The 19,318-nt window shown below is 38.3% G+C and overlaps 1 long non-coding RNA gene across 7 annotated transcripts in view; it reads left to right on the forward strand.

Annotated features, from left to right (window-relative positions):
• LOC147831513 (uncharacterized) overlaps positions 1-19,318 on the forward strand; it is a 267,831-nt gene that overhangs the window by 42,797 nt on the left and 205,716 nt on the right. For 4 of the 7 annotated variants that reach the window (XR_015521745.1, XR_015521741.1, XR_015521740.1 and 1 more), the window contains exon 2: positions 8,680-8,772. The exons of the other annotated variants lie outside the window; for them this stretch is intronic. This is a non-coding gene — a long non-coding RNA (uncharacterized LOC147831513). The remainder of the gene's footprint in view (positions 1-8,679; positions 8,773-19,318) is intronic. 7 annotated transcript variants of the gene reach the window in all.

Consider the following 19,318-nt stretch of genomic DNA (forward strand, 5'->3'; position numbering starts at 1 on the left):
AAACTACTGATCCATTTACATTTTTATTCACAATAAAAGATTGTGAGCGTTTTAAGAAAAGATTACGCTTGCTGTTGTATATTATGTAATAGTTGCAATTATAAATGTATTATAAATATGTATTTTATTAGAAAAGTTGGGGTTGGCAAGTTTTTAAAAGTTTCTAAAATAAGTCTATTGAATTTATTGATGAAAAGTACAGTAATAACTGAACTTTATTCGTTTACAATTAACAGTGACCATTTTGTTTTTAAATAATGTAATTTAATTCTGTGATGCAAAGCAAAATTTTTAGCATATTCCTGTTTTCAGAGTCACAAGATCGATCGTTCAGAAATCATTCTGATATGCTTTTTTTTGCTGAATAAAAACATATTTATTGTTATTATTTTTGTAAAAAACTGCAACACTTTTGTGTTTAATGGTTCTTAATGGACAGTTCAAGAAGAGTTAAAGAACAAATAGCTCTTCCGTCACTCTTAATAAAAATGACCTGACCTCAAACTTGCATGCATATTTCCACACAATCTAAGAGTCACCTGTTTCTCTACTCGTGTCTAAAAATCACGTTTTCTCCATCCGCCCAGAGCAGCGTCACGACCAAACACTCGTCCGTCGATCTGTGTGTTCTGGAGCGGCAGTTTTTCTGGTTGTGTTTGTTTTGTGCGTCTGCGGTGAGCAGCCCACACACACCTCTTGTGTGTTGACACTGCACGCTTGGCCTCAAACTGCAGTGGAGAGAGAGAGAGAGAGACAGCATGTCTGGCTAGCAGCTCTTTATCCCAGCTCTCTGTGTGCCAGACTGCAGGGCTGGAACGGTTTAATGTCGAGTACAGCTCGCAAAACGACTCTCGCCGCGTCTCATTTGATTTAAGGCCCCGGAGGCATCGCTCCATATCGGCCCGAAACTGCGACGGGTTGTTTTGCAGCGCAGCTTTTTCAGCGTTTAAAGTGTTAATCCCGCAGACGGCAACAACATGCAGAGAGTGTGGGCGTTTGGGTGTGTTCGTGCTGGAGAGGATGTGTGTGTGTGTGTGTGCGTGTGTGTGTGTGTGTGTGTGTGTGTGTGTGTGTGTGTGTGTGAGAGAGTTTGGCTGCCTGTCCTGTCGGCGGTCGCCTTTAACTGCCGCTTCACCAAACGCCTCAGCGCGTAACCTCATGCAATCACACCAACACAACGGTCCGAATGTGAGAAACCTTTCTTTCTTTCTTTCTTTCTTTCTTTCTTTCTTTCTTTCTTTACAATTTTATCCAAGCGAGTTATAATTAGAGGCGTTTTAGCAATTCAACAAAAAAAGGCAATACACAAAAGAAGGGCTAGTTATATTATTTAGATTTTCTTTCTTTATTTTTCAGTTTAAATGGGCAGTATATAAGTTTGACACCCAGTGGTTGAACTAGGTATTGCGTTCCTAAATCAAAACAAACCAATGCAATCTCACGGCAATTCGTAACTTTCAGATTTAGTGGCTAATTCGTAGGATGTAATTCGTACAGTTTAGTATGATTTGCTCATCACCTAATGACATTTGGGGTCAGGGCTGGGGTTGGGTGCCACGCCTCCTTTTTAAAATTGCACAATTTTGTACGACTGAACTTGTACGAATTAGCCACTAAACTGACAAAACGTAAAATACTTACGTTTTTTTGTGAGATCAGGCTGAAACAAACACAAGCGCAGGTTGCCAGAATAGCAGCTTTTCCACTGTCAGGCCAGTGGAAGCCAGGGCTTTTATCGGGCCATGCAAATACCCCGGGAGCTTGAGCAGTGAGGCCAAAATTATGTCGGGTTACCACTGTCGGGCTAGTAGGTCGCAGCGCGCCATTTCTCACCACACCATATAAAACCTTAACATTTGTTGGGATCCTAGAACACATTTTTTTCGTGCAGTTTTTCCCAATCCATTTGTAAAGCAGAGCTTAACATGGTATCCTAATACTTCATAAATAATGTTTCAAAACTCCTCTATTGTTTATTGTTTTAAGAAAATAACTAAAATCTTCTTTTCAATTAGGCCTTTGTAAAATGAAAGTTTAAAATAGCTTGAAACTTAAATTTATTTGTATTTTACCTAAATTTTTATAGCTGTATTTTGTGTCATATTGGTTTATTTATTTAATGTAATTTTACTGTATTCAATATTTGTTATTCTTTAAATGATTTCAATATAGCTTAGGCTCTGTTATCTCGATATGACACTATTGTGTTGAGCCTACAAAGGTGGACACGTAATTTGTAAAATTTTATGTCTTTCTGTTGTATTCATATTTTACGAAAGAAAGAAAGAAACCCAGCCATTGCAGCTGGAAGGGAATCTGCTGCGCAACACATATGCTGGATAAGTTGGCGGTTCATTCCACTGTAGCGACCCCAGATTAATAAAGGGACTAAGCTGAAAAGAAAATGAATGAATTAATGAAACCCAGCATCAACAGAGCTGTCAAGCGAGCACTCTTTCAGCCGGTCTCTCACACACTTTAAGCGCGATAGTGGAAACAAAGCTATTGAGGACCAACAGGAGCGAGTCTGTTGATTGAGCCTAACGGCTGATTTAAACCATGTTCTAAATAAAAACAACAGAACGCGATAGAAGGAACATTTTCCTCAGATTGATATTTTAGAAATGGCTTCTATTTCTATCAAAAAGCTGACATTGATCACCTCAAGTACACTTCATGTGCTTTATTCAGTGTTAAATGCTAACAATGTGAATTTGAATGCCATTTTAAATGACATTTATTGCCACACTAATGAAAGCAGCAGCAGATAGTTCACCTCAGATCTTGAAATTAAAATAAACCAATTGAAATTGTACTTCAGAACTGTGATATAAGGCAAACTAACATATAGCAATGATCCAGCACCTACATTTAATAATATTAAAGAGGTGATATCTGTATTAATTAGATTATAACCCTTTTTATTTTGTGAGTGCATTATTCTGTGCTTTTGAATGGCTGTATGTAAATTTCTGTGGTGTTTCGTCTGGTGTAAACAGCCAAATTGCTTATCACTGCAAATCCCGTCACAAGGTATATTGTTAGGACACATGGTTACAATGTACAGTAACCTGCTCAACTAATGTTTACATTCGTAATATTTATATTAGTTTCTAGTAGGCATTGAACGTTACCTGTTTTCAAGGTATACCATGATTTGGAAAAGTCAAGATTTTAAAAGTCAACATTTTCTGTAATACCGTTCCTAAAGTGAAGAATTTTTTTTATTTACATTTTTTTTTAAGACGACAGTATCTCCAACAGAAAAGATATCCAAAGATGCTGTTTTAAATGGTAAAGAAATTGTGTTTTTGAAACCAATGAAGACAGCAGAAGTCAATGATTCATTTGAATTGTTTAGCCTGACATGTTTACTGCTCCAAAATATATTAAATCTTTCAAAAAATAAAATATATTGTGTTCAAAGGGGAAAAAAGTTTTAGTTTTTTGCCCAATCATTTAAAAAATCTTATACAGGCCCATGCCTAGTTGCTAATTAATAACCACCTCATGTGGAACTCTGAATCTGCATCTGATTATGGAGTCTGCTACTGTCCAACGGAGGTCACATTTCAGTCACGGATTCATACTTTGAGAGTCTTTCTGACCAAATGAATCAAATATGAGATTTTTCCACCAAGGCAACCAAGCTGCTGGAATATATTTGGCTAAATTGGCATTGGATGAGTTAAAACAACCAAAACAAAGACAGCATTCCACCACGTAAGGGACATTTTTTTAAAAGCTGAATATCTGACTTTAGCATTGGTTTTCAGATAAAAAATGTTCACTTGGCATGTTTGTTAAATATCTGCAAACATTTTAATGGTGTTTTTATTTCATTTCATTTTAGATTTAGTCATTTAGCAGACACTTTTGTCCAAAGGGACTTAGAATTGTGAAGGCATTCAGCAATTCAACAAGAAGAGGCAACATTTGAGTTTATCTTGAAGAGCTTGTGGCTAAGCTTTTGAGGGAACTTAAAGCATTTGGGCACAAGATATTCTGAAGTTAGCCACTTCAACAAAGATTAATAGTTAAATTATTTATACAATGAAGAATATACAGTGTTAATTTACATTTTATTCCATTTCTGAATGCAGTGTGTTATGTCATAATATTCTTGAAAAATTTATTCTAAGATTAAATATTAATATTTTATTGTAATAATATACTGTAAATGTATATATTTTCCTCATTATTGTCAGAAACAATATATGTACAGTGACAAGACAGTTGGTTATTTTTGATGTGTGTAGCTCAGAAATGCGCTTTGCTGTAATTGATGGCTAGCTGTCTTCCCCTAGTAACACCTAACGGATGCTTTTCAGCATCACTGTGTGCAAACACAGTTGAATAAGCACGGTCAGTGTAAGAGTGCGAAATGCAAACATTAGTTCAAGCAAACATAAGATGAAAAAAACTCTAGTTTTTCCTTTCGACCCTTAGTTTTTTCCCTCTTCAATTGAATCCCCCTGTCCGCCCAGACACCAAGTATGATTAGAGAACGCAAGAAATGCAACTTCCCGAAGGAGAATGAACGTCTAAACAACTCCGGTTGCTTGCACAAACATCCCGTCTCCAGCAATCTGTAAAATAAACCCAAAACACACACGTGATTTTCCCACAAGGGAAGCCCTTGCGAGGATTTCTGCTCGAGACGCAATCCCACAAACACACGCTAACAGTTTTAAACGTTCTCCCAGAGGAAAGAAAATGCGATCTCTTTAATATCCGTTTCTCCTTGACATCAACAAGATTAAAGGGGGTCATTCACCCAAAAAAAAAAACAAAAAATCTGTCAATTTCCAAAACTGTGCAAGTTTTTCTGCTCTGTTGAACAGAGAAGATATTTTGAAGAATGATGAGATTCATTGACTTAAATAGTATTTAAATAGAACATTCTTCAAAATATCATCATGATTGACAAATCGTGCAAAAAGAAGTCTGAGATTTCAATATGAACGCACTTCATTAAATTTGGTTTTGGGAGATTGCTTTGAGTCATCTTGTCCATTCATAGCAATATACACAAGAATTATATCATTTGCGTTTGAGTAATTACACTACTGTAGATCTTTTTTTTTGTACATTCTTTGATGCAGAACAAAACATAACTGAGCACATCAAGAGAGCGAGTGATGAAAGCCATATCTGCCAAGACAAAACTACTCTTTTGGGTAGCGTTTAGTGTTAATGTTCACGAGGGGAAACGGCAACACCATCTGACGCACAGAAGTTCAAACATTAACTGGGTAAGAGGGACACGAGTGCGAGTCAAGAGCGGAAAGGGAAAAAAACGAGAGAGAAAGAGAGAGGCTGTGGTGAGTCAGCCTTTGGTCAAAAAGAGAACGAAAAGATCGGACGACAGCCAGAGGCACACACGGTTCAAGACACACACACTCAGACGGAGATGTGCTCTTGTGTCTCAACAGTCTCGTAAAGCAAAAAAACACTTCCCTAAGAGACGACAAACCAACATTTCTGAATCATGGTTTCTCTGTTTGTTGGTTTTAGACGCTGCGAAAATGTTAAATAAGAGAACCTAATATATATTCAATAGAATTTTATATTAAAGTTACTACAAGATTAATGCTGCATCCTAATTCGCATACTTGCACTTTGACAAAGTACACAGCAAAATCCTCTGAGTAAAATTTACTCAGTTTAGATATTAGTACTTGGTCCCTCTTTAAATTGAGTTAAAGTGACTCAAGTTATTGATACAATGAAAGGACTAATTAAGTGTTGATTGAGCTCTGAGGATGAACAACTAATGTTAATAAGCAGAAGAAGAAAGGCAAAACTACATCTGACTTCAGTCACAGCCTTAGATAAAATCAGCGAAAATCTCTCAAAATCTCAGCAAAGGATCATTAAACAACTCTACAAACATCAGCTTTACTTTCTACCAACCTGTTTGCCCTAATTTAAAGGGACCAAATACTCTCTGAACTGAGTAAATTTTTCTCAGAGGATTTTTGCTGTGTATGTACTATTTATGTGAGGAAAAAATTGCATATTTTTGAGTGTGTAACTAATAATTATACAAGTTTTGGGACATACTACTTCCTCATGAACTGACTGTTATGTTGCTTCGTGACATCCCCTGTCAGTCATCTCGACGCATCATACACATTTCATTTATATATCATTTCCTTCCATGTTGGAGAAGCGCAGCAGGTTAATCTGTCATTTGCGAGTCTTTCATGCAGAAAAAATCTCAGGTGTTTGCGTAATTATGCATTCAGAAGTTAATGACCAAACACGTCACTCTAAGAGTTCACGTTGTTGAGGATGAAAAATAACACTGAAAATTCATTCATTCATTCTTTTTGGCTCAGTCACTTTATTAACCAGGGATCTCCACAGGGGAATGAACCACCAACTTATCCAGCTTATGTTTTACGCAGGGTATACTCTTCCATCACTGGGAAACACCCATACACTCTCATTCACACACATACACTACAAACAATTTTGTCTACCCAATTCACCTATTCCGCATGTCTTTGAACTTGTGGGGGAAACCGGAGCCCCCGGAGGAAACCTACACAAACACTGGGAGAACATGCAAACTTTACACAGATACCCCAACTGACCCCTCCGGGGCTTGAACCAGCAACCTTCTTGCTGTAAGGTGACAGCGCTACCCACTGCGCCACCAATAACACCGAACATGCAAATTAGATATTTCCTAGATCAGATGTTAATTTTACCCAAGCTTCTCCACTTAACTGTCGGCATTGTGGGTCTGCCATGTTTGTAGTTTATTAACACATTTTAGCTTGCTTTTGTAGTTCTGATCAGATTCACATTCAATGTGCAATGTGTTGTGGGCACAATTAGTAGTTGGTGTACTCATGGATCGAAATGCTATCAGAAATACTAGACCATCCAGGTAACTTTGGAATAGGCATGCTACGATTATAGATTTTAGTTGTACGATTATAGTCTGAGGGATATAACATCATCACAATTATTATGCATTCATTAATTTCAAAACAGTAGTTTATTAAATCACAAAAAAACTGCTTATTTAAAGTGGTATTTATTGTTGTTAAGTAACCAAGTAATACAGCACAAAAATAATAATAATAAAAATAAACAATTATCCATTTCTCTTTAGACCTAAAAATAAGTGGAAAAAAGTATTTTGCGTTTAAATATCAAGTAATTTTACACTCAAAAAAATGACAGAACATCAAATAAACCAACAAAAATAAATAAATAAATAAATAAATAAATAGTATTTGTCTAATTTAAATCTAAGCATCATATTAGCTAAGTATTTCCCTTTTAAAGAAAACAACTGTAGTTAAAGGCTGCTGAACGTCTCTCTGAAATGCACCTTTTTTTAATCAATATATTTTTAAATTGTTTGGTGTTTTTATTTTGTTTTTCTTTCCCTTTGGAGTAAAAGTGTGTCTATTCTATACAAAGTATAAAGCTGATTGGGCAGTTCTTGTCACGCGACCCGCAATGCGCTCGTGACATTCTTTCAACTAAGTGCGCCTGGAACGCGTGAGCGCATTGTCCACGTCACTCCCAATATGCGCACAAGAAAAGAAATAATCAACTTTCGAGCACAGAAGATGCGATAACAACCTAAAGTTGATAGCCTCAGCCATATAGTCAATGCAGTGTGTGTACGTATTCGCCTTGACGTACAAGCTCGGAACTTTAAACTAGCGCACAGTTGGCATAAATTTGTGTAGTTGCAGCAGTTCTGTTCCGTGCAGAAACATGGTGTTGAAAAGCATTTACGATTAAATAACTGTGACGAATTAATAGTGAAAATACTAATATCCGCTTGTTAAGTGATGACGTGTTTGTGACATATGTATACTGTTTCCGGGTCCAAGCCGCCACTCGTTTGAGTGGAGAAATCATTCGTTTATGATCACGTTTTATTCCTCTCACACATTAAAGTTAATTTTATATAAAATCATAGTGTACACAACAGTCTCTGGGCTTGCTGCATAACAAATACCAAAAAATTTACAATTTATAAAAAATTAATCACTTTCTGGCCATCGGATATTAGGCATGGACATATATACTGCGATCGTGATTTTCGAAAGCATTAAATCGCTTTGTAAATGTTTATTTTTACCATTTCATGAGTCTCCCCATTCAGTTGAATTGAGTCCTTGGACCCGGAAGCCGCTTCGCGTGACGTCACACTTAACAAGCGGATTGGACTACTAATTTTAACACTCTATTATTTGTGAATTACATTTACTTTTACATTTTAATCATTTAGCTGGCGCCTTTGTCCAAATCAACTTACAATTGAGGAGGCATTCAGCAATTCAACAAGAAGATGCAATACACATAAGGAGTCTAGTTATACTAAGGAACTTGTTTGTGCTCAGAGAATTTAGTGCTAGAGTAAGAGTGCAAGAGTTAGTTTTTTTAATAGGGACAGTTTCTACAAGTGGCTTGTCAAGCCCACTCACCTGCGTGAAGCACAAGACCAAAATAAATACATACTAAGTTTTTCAGATACTATTTAGCAGGGATAGTATGCAAATTGCAACACTGCACAAATCTTTTAGGAGAGGATAGTATGTCCACACAAGCATGCGCTACTTGGTCTTTTGAAGCAGACTGACTTGCCTTATCTGCTATTTCAAGTCTTTTTGTATCTCGTTTTTTTCCCCTCTCTCTGCGCAGCGGCATTTGAAAGACCCTTACAGCGCTGCCCTGACACGCTCTTGGCCTTGACTCCGTCGAGAAATCCCGTCTGGTCTTGACAAGGACAGCAGAGTGAGCTCCTCCCCCCTCCCCCACACGTCTCATTATGGCTCTTGCCGCTCTTAGATTTCTTTCAGTTCCTCATAACATTTCTTCTGCTGTCTTTGTTTTTAAAAGTGTATTTTAAGCTGCATAGGCTGCATTATCCACATCTGTTAGTTTTACATTAATGGTATACATTTTATCATTACTCACTTTTTCTTAGGGAATATTTAATAGTCTTAAGTCTGCCATTTGAATACATGGACTACCTTAGTCAAACATTCATGGTTTGCGTTTTATAATTGCACGCTTTTGTCTGGGACTCAAACCCATGACCTTTGTGACGTTAGTGCTACGCTGTATTGTTTAATTTAGCGCTACTTTATTCTGTTAACTTCCGTCAGTAATTTTGAGGACATGGACCACACTTGTGTAGTTTCTGATACAACAAATGCTGCATTCAAGGTATTCATCTTTTAATTTCCAAGGTTTTCTCAAGTGTACATTTTTATTATTTCTCACTTTTTCTCAGGAAGTCGAACCCGTGACCTTGGTGTTGTTAGTGCTATGATCTACCATTTACTTTTCTTTCTTATTTGTCCTATGTCTTCCGTTTGAGTACATGGGCTGTCTTTACACGTTACTCAAAGAAACAAATTTCACATTCAAGGTTTAGATTGTATAATTACAATCCCTTTTTTGCTTGCAAATCAAGCATGACCTGTGAGGTGCAAGTGCTACGCTCTATCGTTTAGTGCTACAGTTCTTTTTAACTTTATGTTAGTAAGTTTGAGGACACATTCAAGGTATTAATCTTATCATTTCCACAATTTTATCTGGGGACATAAACCCATGATGACCTTGTTGTTATTAGAGCTTTGCTCTGCTGTTCGCAAATTTGGCAAAAAATATAAGCCAAAGCAACTATTGTTGCATTATAGCTATTCAAGTTCCAGGGAATTGAACCAATGGTCTTAACGTACCATGCTTCTTACTGTTTTACATTTTATGTTTGCCATTTCAGACAGTATATTCAAATTATCCAAATAATCTTGTATTCGTGGTATACATTTTATCATTTCCAACTTTTTCTCTGTTTGCTGTTTATTATTTTCTTGAGCACATCGGCATTTCCTCATAATTTCATTCAAGGTGCAAATTTGGTTATTTCTCACTTTCTCTCTGAGATTTGAACCTATGATCTTGTTTTTTATTAGTAGTGCTGCGACTAATGATTATTTTAATAATCGATTAATCTGTCAATTATTTTTTTCGATTAATCTATGAATCTGATTTTTTATTTTTTTTTAAAGCATTAATTTCCAATCGTTTATTCAAAAAGCTCATCACTGAGGTGTTATAATAATAATAATAATAATAAGAAAAATAATAATAATAATTAAAAAAAAGTAGTTCTGTCCTCCTTAATTCTAAATATCTAAATATTTTTTAAATCAAGATACATATTAGACGCGAAGCAGTGGCGCAGTAGGTAGTGCTGTCGCCTCACAGCAAGAAGGTCAATGGTTCGAACCTCGGCTCAGTTGGCGTTTCTGTGTGGAGTTTGCATGTTCTCCCTGCCTTTGCGTGGGTTTCCTCCGGGTGCTCCGGTTTCCCCCACAGTCCAAAGACAGGCAGTACAGGTGAATTGGGTTGGCTAAATTGTCCGTAGTGTGAATGTGTGTAGGGATGTTTCCCAGAGATGGGTTGCGGCGGGAAGGGCATCGGCTGCGTAAAAATTTGCTGGATAAGTTGCCGGTTCATTCCGCTGTGGCGACCCTGGAATAATAAAGGGACTAAGCCGACAAGAAAATGAATGATACATATTAGACACATGAAATAGCATAAGAAATTGTCTTGTTTTCTGAAAAAAAAAAACGCCTCAAAATTAAGTGATTGTTTGCTTAAAACAAGTTAAATTTGTTGTGAATTGAGTAAGAAAAATAATCTTAATGAGATATATTCTCAAACAGAAATTTTACCAGTTCACATAAACGTGTAAGTGATCGCGATCTAAAACATTAGATGGTCGTCACCATGTTTACTTGCAGTCGAGCGTTTGCCTCATTCATAAAAAGCAGAACACACAAGATTCCCCAGATAGCAAAATTCATGTGTCTCAAATCCGGCCCACATAACGCATAGAATGGTGGCAATAGGGCAGTCCACTCCTGTTTGCCAGATCTGGGCCACAAATAACCCATAGACATTCCACATGTCAGCCAGAATTCAACAAAATGAACCAGAACTGACCCTATTCTGGGCCACATTCTGCTTTTTTTCGGGACCAGATTCTGCTTACACCTTACACTTGCTGGGTGTGGCAAAGTACAAAAATCCCAGCATACATTGCAGTATGAATACATTCTTTAGCTTAATGATGCTCCAGTTTTCATTATTTGCTTTTGATTCTGCTGTTTATGTTGAGCTAACGCTGCCAAATATTTGCCAAAAGTGGCCTACATTTGTTTTAGGATAACTGGGCCACATTTGCCAAATCTGGGGCACTATAGGCTCAAATCCACATTAGCCAGAGTGGCCCACATATGTTTTAAAAAACCTAGGCTTTATTTTCCATATCTTCTCTGGGCCACATTAGGCTTACAACCGCATTAGCCAGAGCTTACTGTGCCAAATATTTGCCAAAGGTGGCCCACATTTGTCTTAAGATAACTGGGCCACATTTTCACTAACACGTGTGAGCCAATTTAAGTTTAGACCCAGATTACCCTTAAATGACTATGCCACATTTTTGCCAACTGTGGCCCACATTTGTCCTCCATCATTTGGGCCAAATTGATCATTTGCCACATGGGCCACATTAGGCTCACATTCAATTACATTTTGCCATAAGTGCCAAATCTTTGCCTTAAATGGCCCATATATGAATTTGAATCTTTAGCCCCCCTTTGCCATTGCACAGGTGGCCCACTTTAGGCTCACATTAATTTTGTCTGGGCTGAAGGAACACCACCAGTATAGTAAAAGTAACCATAAAGTTGAATCTACTCTTCTCTAAGTTCACCAGCTACTTACTTGCATGTATTTGGGGTGTAACTGGTGAATTTACATGCTTACCCAGATAGCATACGAATGTGGGCCACTTTAGGCAGTTATGCGGACTAAATGTTTTGTTTTACTAGTACGTTTGTGAATTTACATAACATGTCTAAAACATAAATTAAGCATTAGGCAGTTAAAATGCTGCATAATTGTGGTAATACGACACGTCTTTCTCAGCGGGGTTAAGTTGGTTTTGTTTTCGGGAAAAAAAAACTAAAAATAGAAGCACTTTTCCAATGGTTCCTTACTGAGAGCTCTGCTCAGCGTAAACTCTCTCTGCCTCAGTGCCAGACACCGCGCCAAAGCTCAGCTTGATTTTTTTTTTTTCAGTTGTCGCTCTTAAGGTAAACGAGCTAACGCTAACTTGTAATGCTTGTCAAGCTGGATAAGGGGCAAAACATCAGCACCAGGGAATTTTATGGTCCTCACTTAAAAATGGAACAAAATCAGGACCCTGCTGTTGAACTCCCTCCTCATCCCTGTCTATGAGGCGCAGAGCTCTGTATCAGTGCGCGAGAGAGACCGTGTTCGCTCTGCGCTCAACTAAAGTGTTTTTTAATAATCAAATGTCCCCGTGTCGCACGACACAACGAATCAATTATGAAATTCATTGCCAACGCTTTTAGTAATTGATTTTTATCAATTTAATCGATTCGTTGTTGCAGCCCTACTTGTTAGCATCACGGTCTTGCTTATTATGAGCTCCGGTACGGTTTGGTTCGGTATGCTTCTATGGCACAGTACCACTTTTTGGGTACACTTTCGAATGGGTAGCTAACACAACAAAAGGGTACCAAAAGGCAGAGCCACACGTGCAACTGAACGCTATTTGTTTACAGCAATATGTTAACCGCTTGTGCTCAAGCCAGGAGAATAAAAACAAAGGAAGCTCCCTTTTTTAATATACAGCTGAGACATTGTGACGTAATAATATTTACGAGCCATGGTCTACCCGAGCTCAAATAAACCTTGTCATCATCTTGACGAACAGCCACAAAGCCAAGAAGAACTAAATCTACCCTGCCCTGTTGTTGTTTACAAGGTCGTCTAAAGAGCGAGCTTGCCTTGCAACCATTTTTGAAATAACGAACTTTTTGAGCTGATGATGATAATGACGTGTATACATAAAAAAATTTTTATAAAATAATTTCCCTTTTTTTCCTCTGGGAGTAGATCCCATGATCTTGGACCCACCAGTGTTATTGCGATTACTGAGATGGGATGGTTGGATGTTGACTGAAAGTAATTTTTGCAATTTGGTGTGCTTCTACTGGTGCAGAAATGACGCACTTCCCCTTTAACCACAGAGCGTATGTGATGTGTCATTTACAAAATAACAGTCATTTTCTAATTCGTTTCACCCTGGACAGGTCTGGCAGTGTTACGGTGAAAGTCGAGCGCACGCATCCAAATGATGACCTGAGTCTGATCTCTCTCTCTCTGTCTATATATCTCTCTCTCCTCCATTAAGCAGAAGAGCAGCGTAGATGCACAGGCGTCCGTCACGTTGCAGGGGAGGTGATGTTTCTCCATGAGTGTCTGGTCAGACACACTGGCGGCTGCTCAACCACTAAATGGCCCAATCACAAAACCCTATGACTCGTGGAAAACAACAGATCAATAGTGCTTCCTCTGGTTCTCGCCTGAATATCTGCGTGTATGAGAGAGAGAGAGAGCGTCGATGAAGGTGCGCCCGTATGCCCACTCCAATGCCATTTGAAATGTGAATGTCTGTTTTGTTGTTCCTTGCGCTGGTTTTTAAACACACGCGGTCCTGATTACAGCCTCCCTCTGGAGACGGCAGAAATAAAGAATGATCGGCGAGCAGGGATAGACAAATTTACGCTCCGCGAGCAGCATTCATTACAAACAGGCTGCCGTGTGTATGTGTGTGTGTGCTGTGTGGCCGAACTCGACCTCAAGAGTTAGCAGAGTGAAAGCCAAACCGTCCGCCGCTGCCAAACAGATCAGATTAGAAATGCAGTCGAGCGCTCTGCAGCGAGACGACAAGACAGAAGGCAGACAGATAGACTGGTTGCGAGAAGGCAGGAATAATGTAGGATGAACTGGTCGTTATTTTGTGGCAAATCCGCTCTGTGTCAGGTATTTACAAGGTAACAGATATTTAGGGCTAAGAGTTCATTATAAATGCAAACCAAGCTTTCTTTCTATTAACTCGGGTAATCCAGGCATACTAAATTTGTTCTGTGGATCTTGTGATGAGTTTGAGATGAGTTCATGCAAAATGGTGTGGAACATAAAGGAGGCAAAAAAAAAAACTTGAAAACTAAAATGTTTTGAAATTATATCTTTAAGAACTTGAGATATGCTGATAGAAGAGAACAGAAAAACGCAGACAGGTTCAGAATGTACCTCATTTTGAATGTACTCATACCAACTACCTCATTAAGATGGATCCATGAAAGGGACTAAAAACACTGTATATTATAAGTGCTATGCCAATATTTGCTGAAGACCACTACAAAAACAACTGTGCAATTGCCAGTGTTTTGTGGTCAAGTAATTGCGTACTTAATACATGTCCATGACATCACTGCTTTTACAAAAACATGTTTTTACCAGCCTGATCCCATCAGGAAACGCAAGTATTTTACGTTTCGTCAGTTTAGTGGCGAATTCGTACGAGTTCAGTAGTACAAAAATGTACGATTTTAAAAAGAAGGCGTGGCACCCAACCCCACCCCTAACCCCAACCATCATTGAGTGATGAGCAAATCGTACTAAATTATACAAATTAGATCATACGAATTCATACGAATTAGCCTCTAAATCAAAAGTTACGAATTGCCGTGAGATTGCGTTGGTTTTTACAATTAAATCAGATGTAAATTGATATGTTTGCTAAATCTTTTAACTTTAAGAAGAGATTTTAAGTTCCAAAAATTAAATTGGCCTGAAAGATGATTGTACAAGTACAAAGATTTTAGTTTAAAAAAATAAATTATACCTACCAATACTCTCGATTTTCCCAAGAGTCTCCTGTATTTCAGACCCACCACCCTCCCGTTTTGCTATTTCTCACAAAAAACTCCCGTAATGTCACCCTCCCCCTCCTCAGCTTTTTGGTACAGTCTAACAAACTCGGGTAGCCAACTTTGGTATAGGACCCGATCGCAACAGCCACCAGAAACCCGCTCCGGATTTTACGAGCCAGTATGCTCTACGTTCAAGGGAATCTGATTAGTTGACTGTTCCCCGGGTTCAAACTGATATAGGGAAGCGAGCCTTTAGTTATGCCACCCCCTCATCCTGGAACACTCTTTAGTCTGAACTAAAAATAATCTCCATTCCAATTACATCGTTTCGCTCTATCCTTTTTTACAAACAACAACAGTCCATTTCTCAATGTATGTGTTTTAATAGATTGTGGTACAGCTGAACAACTAAACTGTATTTTTATTTTATCTTAATTTTGTATTTATTATTATTATTTTATTTATTTTTTTCCATAAGTCGTGCGGTGCGAACCTCTTGGCCAGGTCACCCTTGTAAATGAGATCTTGATCTCAATGTTTTTTTTTTATCTGGTTAAATAAAGTAACATGAGAGACAAAAGTTGGAAGTTATGATATAAATGCCTTTTGAGTTTTTGGATTTAGATTGGAAGAAAAACTCTCAAAAGTACATGTATTAAGGCTAAGGGTCAGATTGAGGATCTGGACAACTTTTAAAAACTGTAAAACAAAACAAAAAACTGTGTTGATGAACTTGTGTGATGAGATCATTTGAACCTGAGATGTGCTGAAGCAGAAAACGAGAAGGTCTTTCAGAAGTCTATTGTAGTGATGGGTCGTTCTTGAACGATTCGTTCATCTTGAACACATTTTTTATGTGACTCAAGAACGATGATCCCTCCTGGCGAGTGATTCATTCATTTGTGCATGTGGAGGGGAAGATTAGTTAATTTTTCGAGTCCTCTCTAGTTTTGAGTCATTCGTTTATCACGTGAAAGACAGAAGCCAATCATATGCAATCAGAGCCAGAAAAAAGATTTGATCCATTCATCTCTCGATTCCTCGGTTTGAGTCATTTGTCCATCACGTGAAAGACAGAAGCCAATCATATTTATTTTGAGCCTGAAAAGATTAGATCCCTTCATTTCCTGAGTCTTTGGTTTTGAGTCATCTCTTTACTGTCATGTGATGAACAAATGACTCAAAAGGTGAACTAATCATTGGTGTTTCCAGCTCAGACTGTGTATTGGTTAGACTTAGATGCAACAGGTGAACAAACCACTCGAATTTCAAGACTTGTCAGAAGAGGTGAGCCGATCTAATCATAGTTAAAAAACCAGCTAAACAATGAAGGGCTATTTTTCTCTTTCTTGGTAGCATTGTACAGTAGTATTGTAGTTGTGACTTGTTTGTAGTGTGATCAACATTTGGGCTAGGTGTAGATGTGTTTGGAAGCATCTCATAAATTTTTTTATATTATTTTGGCAAATTGAACGAAGTGACTCAAAATGATTCGTTCATCTCAATGAACGAGACTCAAAGGTCCGAGTTGGTAAAATGATCCGAACCTTCCATCACTAGTCTACATGTCAGGACACACCAAGCCGACGGTCGGCAGTTGGGCTTCATCGGTCTGTTGGTCAGGCTAATTGATTTGTTGTGTTCCACACATTGGCTCTCGTTGGGTTAACGTCAGAGCTCATTGGACTGATTCAGCATGTAGAATCAGTGTTGAATCTTCAGCTGATGGGAGCACTCTGACTGGTTATTCTGCAACAAATCAGAGTGTGACATAGCAAGTTAAGAAGGATCACAAAGAGGATGGCTGTAATTTTGCTACGTTTCTCAGATATTTGCAAATGATATGGATTATTAGATTATTAGACATTCTTGCAGGAGCGATTTCCTCTGTGGAGACTGACAGTTGTTTAAACTGCTTTGTTTTTGACATGGAACGATAACCGTTTTCAAGGTATAACGCGGTTTGGATAAATACGCCAACATTTTCTGTAATTTCATTCCTAAGGTATTTGTAAGGTTTTTTTTATTTATGTTTTGTACATTTTTTTTTTTTTTTTTTTTTTAGGACAACGGCATCTCTAGCAGAAAAGATATCCAAAGATACCATTTGTTTCTCAACTGTAGAGAAATCTGTGTTTTTAAAACCAATGAAGACAGATAATTAATTTGAAATTCATTTGACATGTTTACTGTAACAAAACATTTAAAATGTTTATCAAAATACAATATATTGTGTTCAAAGTGGAAAAAAGCTGTTGCTTTTTACCCAGACATTTAAAAAGAATATATTTTAGAGCAGTAATTACAATACTGTTCAGACCATCAGAGTCTTATACCGGCCCATGCCTACTTTGTTTACACTTTGTCTGTGCATGTTGAATGTTTGATTTCTCTTTGCGGAAAGAGAAAACGGTTCCTGTGTAAGACATGTACTCAGGTGCAGAATATGGCTCTTGCTTCAGGTAAAGTCTAGATCGGATATGCGGCTGACGGGAAGTGTGATTATGCACATTAATATAGCAGCATTTTTAATGACACTGTATAACAATAATTCATATTTTTACACTGTGATGGTTGGGTTTAGGGTTGGGGTGGGAGTAGGCATTAAAAAATACAATTTATTGGGTAATTTAATAAATAACATAAATAATAATCTGTACAACTACTGTTTTTACATTACTGTGATGGTTAGGTTTAGGGTTGGGGGTAGGCATTAAAAAATAAAATTAATTGGGTATTTTAATAGAAACATAAATAGCATTCTATACAACTACTGTTTTTACAGTACTGTGATGGTTGGGTTTAGGGTGGTTAAAAAATACAATTTATTGGGTAATTTATTGGACAACAAATAATCTGTACAACTACTGTTTTTACATTACAGTGAAGGTTGGGTTTAGGGTTGGCGTGGAGTTAGACATTAATAAAACACAATAAATGGGAAGTGTAATAAATATAAATAATTCTGGTTAACTTCCGACCGCAAACGTATCCGATCTAGCAACGATCTTGCTTCAGTCCGTTTGCTGTATTTACAAGCAGCTTTTTGGTCCAGATGTGATCCAACACGAGGCAACAAAACAGTTGTGTGTTGTTGGTGCTAGTTGTTTGGCGTCGGCTTGGTGTCCCGGGACTAAAAGATCCAGAATTGGGAATGTGATATTGCATTTGACAAATTTGTGGACATTGGCAAACAAAATTCAATGATTTATTGAAACAGAAAGAATTTAGAACTCCAGAACATTCAGAAACGAATAGTGATGGTGAAAGGCAGAAAAATATTAAGGTGCACCCCTTACTATTCTATTCCATTTTTAAAAATAGTACTTTCCAAATTCCAAAAAGAAATGATGCACTTTAATACCCGGATGGTACTCTCATTTGATTTTGTTATTCCCTAGTTAAAGTTGATTTGTTGGACTGTTTATTTATGAAATGGAGGGGACTTCAATGATGGATGACAAAATAACCTTTTAAAGTTCCTAATTTTAATAAAAATAAGTGCATATTTCTTGATTCGCTCTCATATGCAGGCGCAACCTATTCCTGAAGTCAAACCTCTAGAAAATCAAGCGGCCTGATCACGTCATGTGGCTAACCAGCCAGTGCTGTTTTTTTCTGTGGCATTAAAGCCCGTCATGGCCAGGGGTAATATTTTAACACCATGACTCTTTCCCCCGACATACACACACACACACTCGCAATCATAGTGCGGAAAAAAGCAGCCCTGCGCTGCGTGCATGTCTATGTGTGTGCGAGAGAAAAACAGTGCTGCCGCTGAACAATCAGCAGTCCTCCGCGTGTCTCTCTCTCTGGGCGGCGTCATGGCAACGGAACAGCTTCAATTAGAGGAGAAGAAAGCGTTTCCCCTCGGCATGGCATTGGAGAGAGAGCCGAGTGTCAACGAGCACGGGAAGGGAGGGAGAGTGCCTGTGTGTGTGTGTGTGTGTGTGTGTGTGTGTGTGTGTGTGTGTGTGTGCGTGTGTGAAAAAGATTGCGAGCAGGAGGGAGGCAGAGAAAACGAGCACCGGGGAGACGTGTGTGAGGCTGAGATTGCGAGAGGGAAAAGGAGCGTGTCTGAGTGTGTATGTGTGTGCGCACAGGCTACAGATTGCAAGGAAGCAAGCCAGAGAGACAAAGCAAGCGAGTGAGATTGAGAGGGAGGGGAAAGCGTGTGTGTGTGTGTGTGCCGGAGCAGCCAGAGACAGACAGTGTTTTGCCTGCGTTAGCGCAGCTAATGAAAAATGAATGAACCCACGGGAGAGAAGGGGAGAGAGAGAGATACGGAAAGATGGAGCAGTAGTTTAGCGCTTGCACTGCTTCCGCAGGGCTGTAAGTGTTTGGAAGGGCTGGAAAGAGGAGCTGGTGTTGCTCGGGGTCAAGAGGTTAAGGCCACTTACGTATACTTGCAGGTGCACAGGTGTGTTGTTGCTTTGGTGGAAGCAAAGTGATTGAGTTACCTTCAAAAGAAGATGACGTTAGCTGTAAATGTTGAGATTACTATCATTAACTTTGGT

The sequence above is a fragment of the Danio rerio genome, chromosome 22 (assembly GCF_052040795.2).
Source record: "Danio rerio strain M-AB ecotype USA chromosome 22, GRCz13ab, whole genome shotgun sequence".
NCBI classification, from domain to species: Eukaryota; Metazoa; Chordata; class Actinopteri; order Cypriniformes; family Danionidae; genus Danio; species Danio rerio.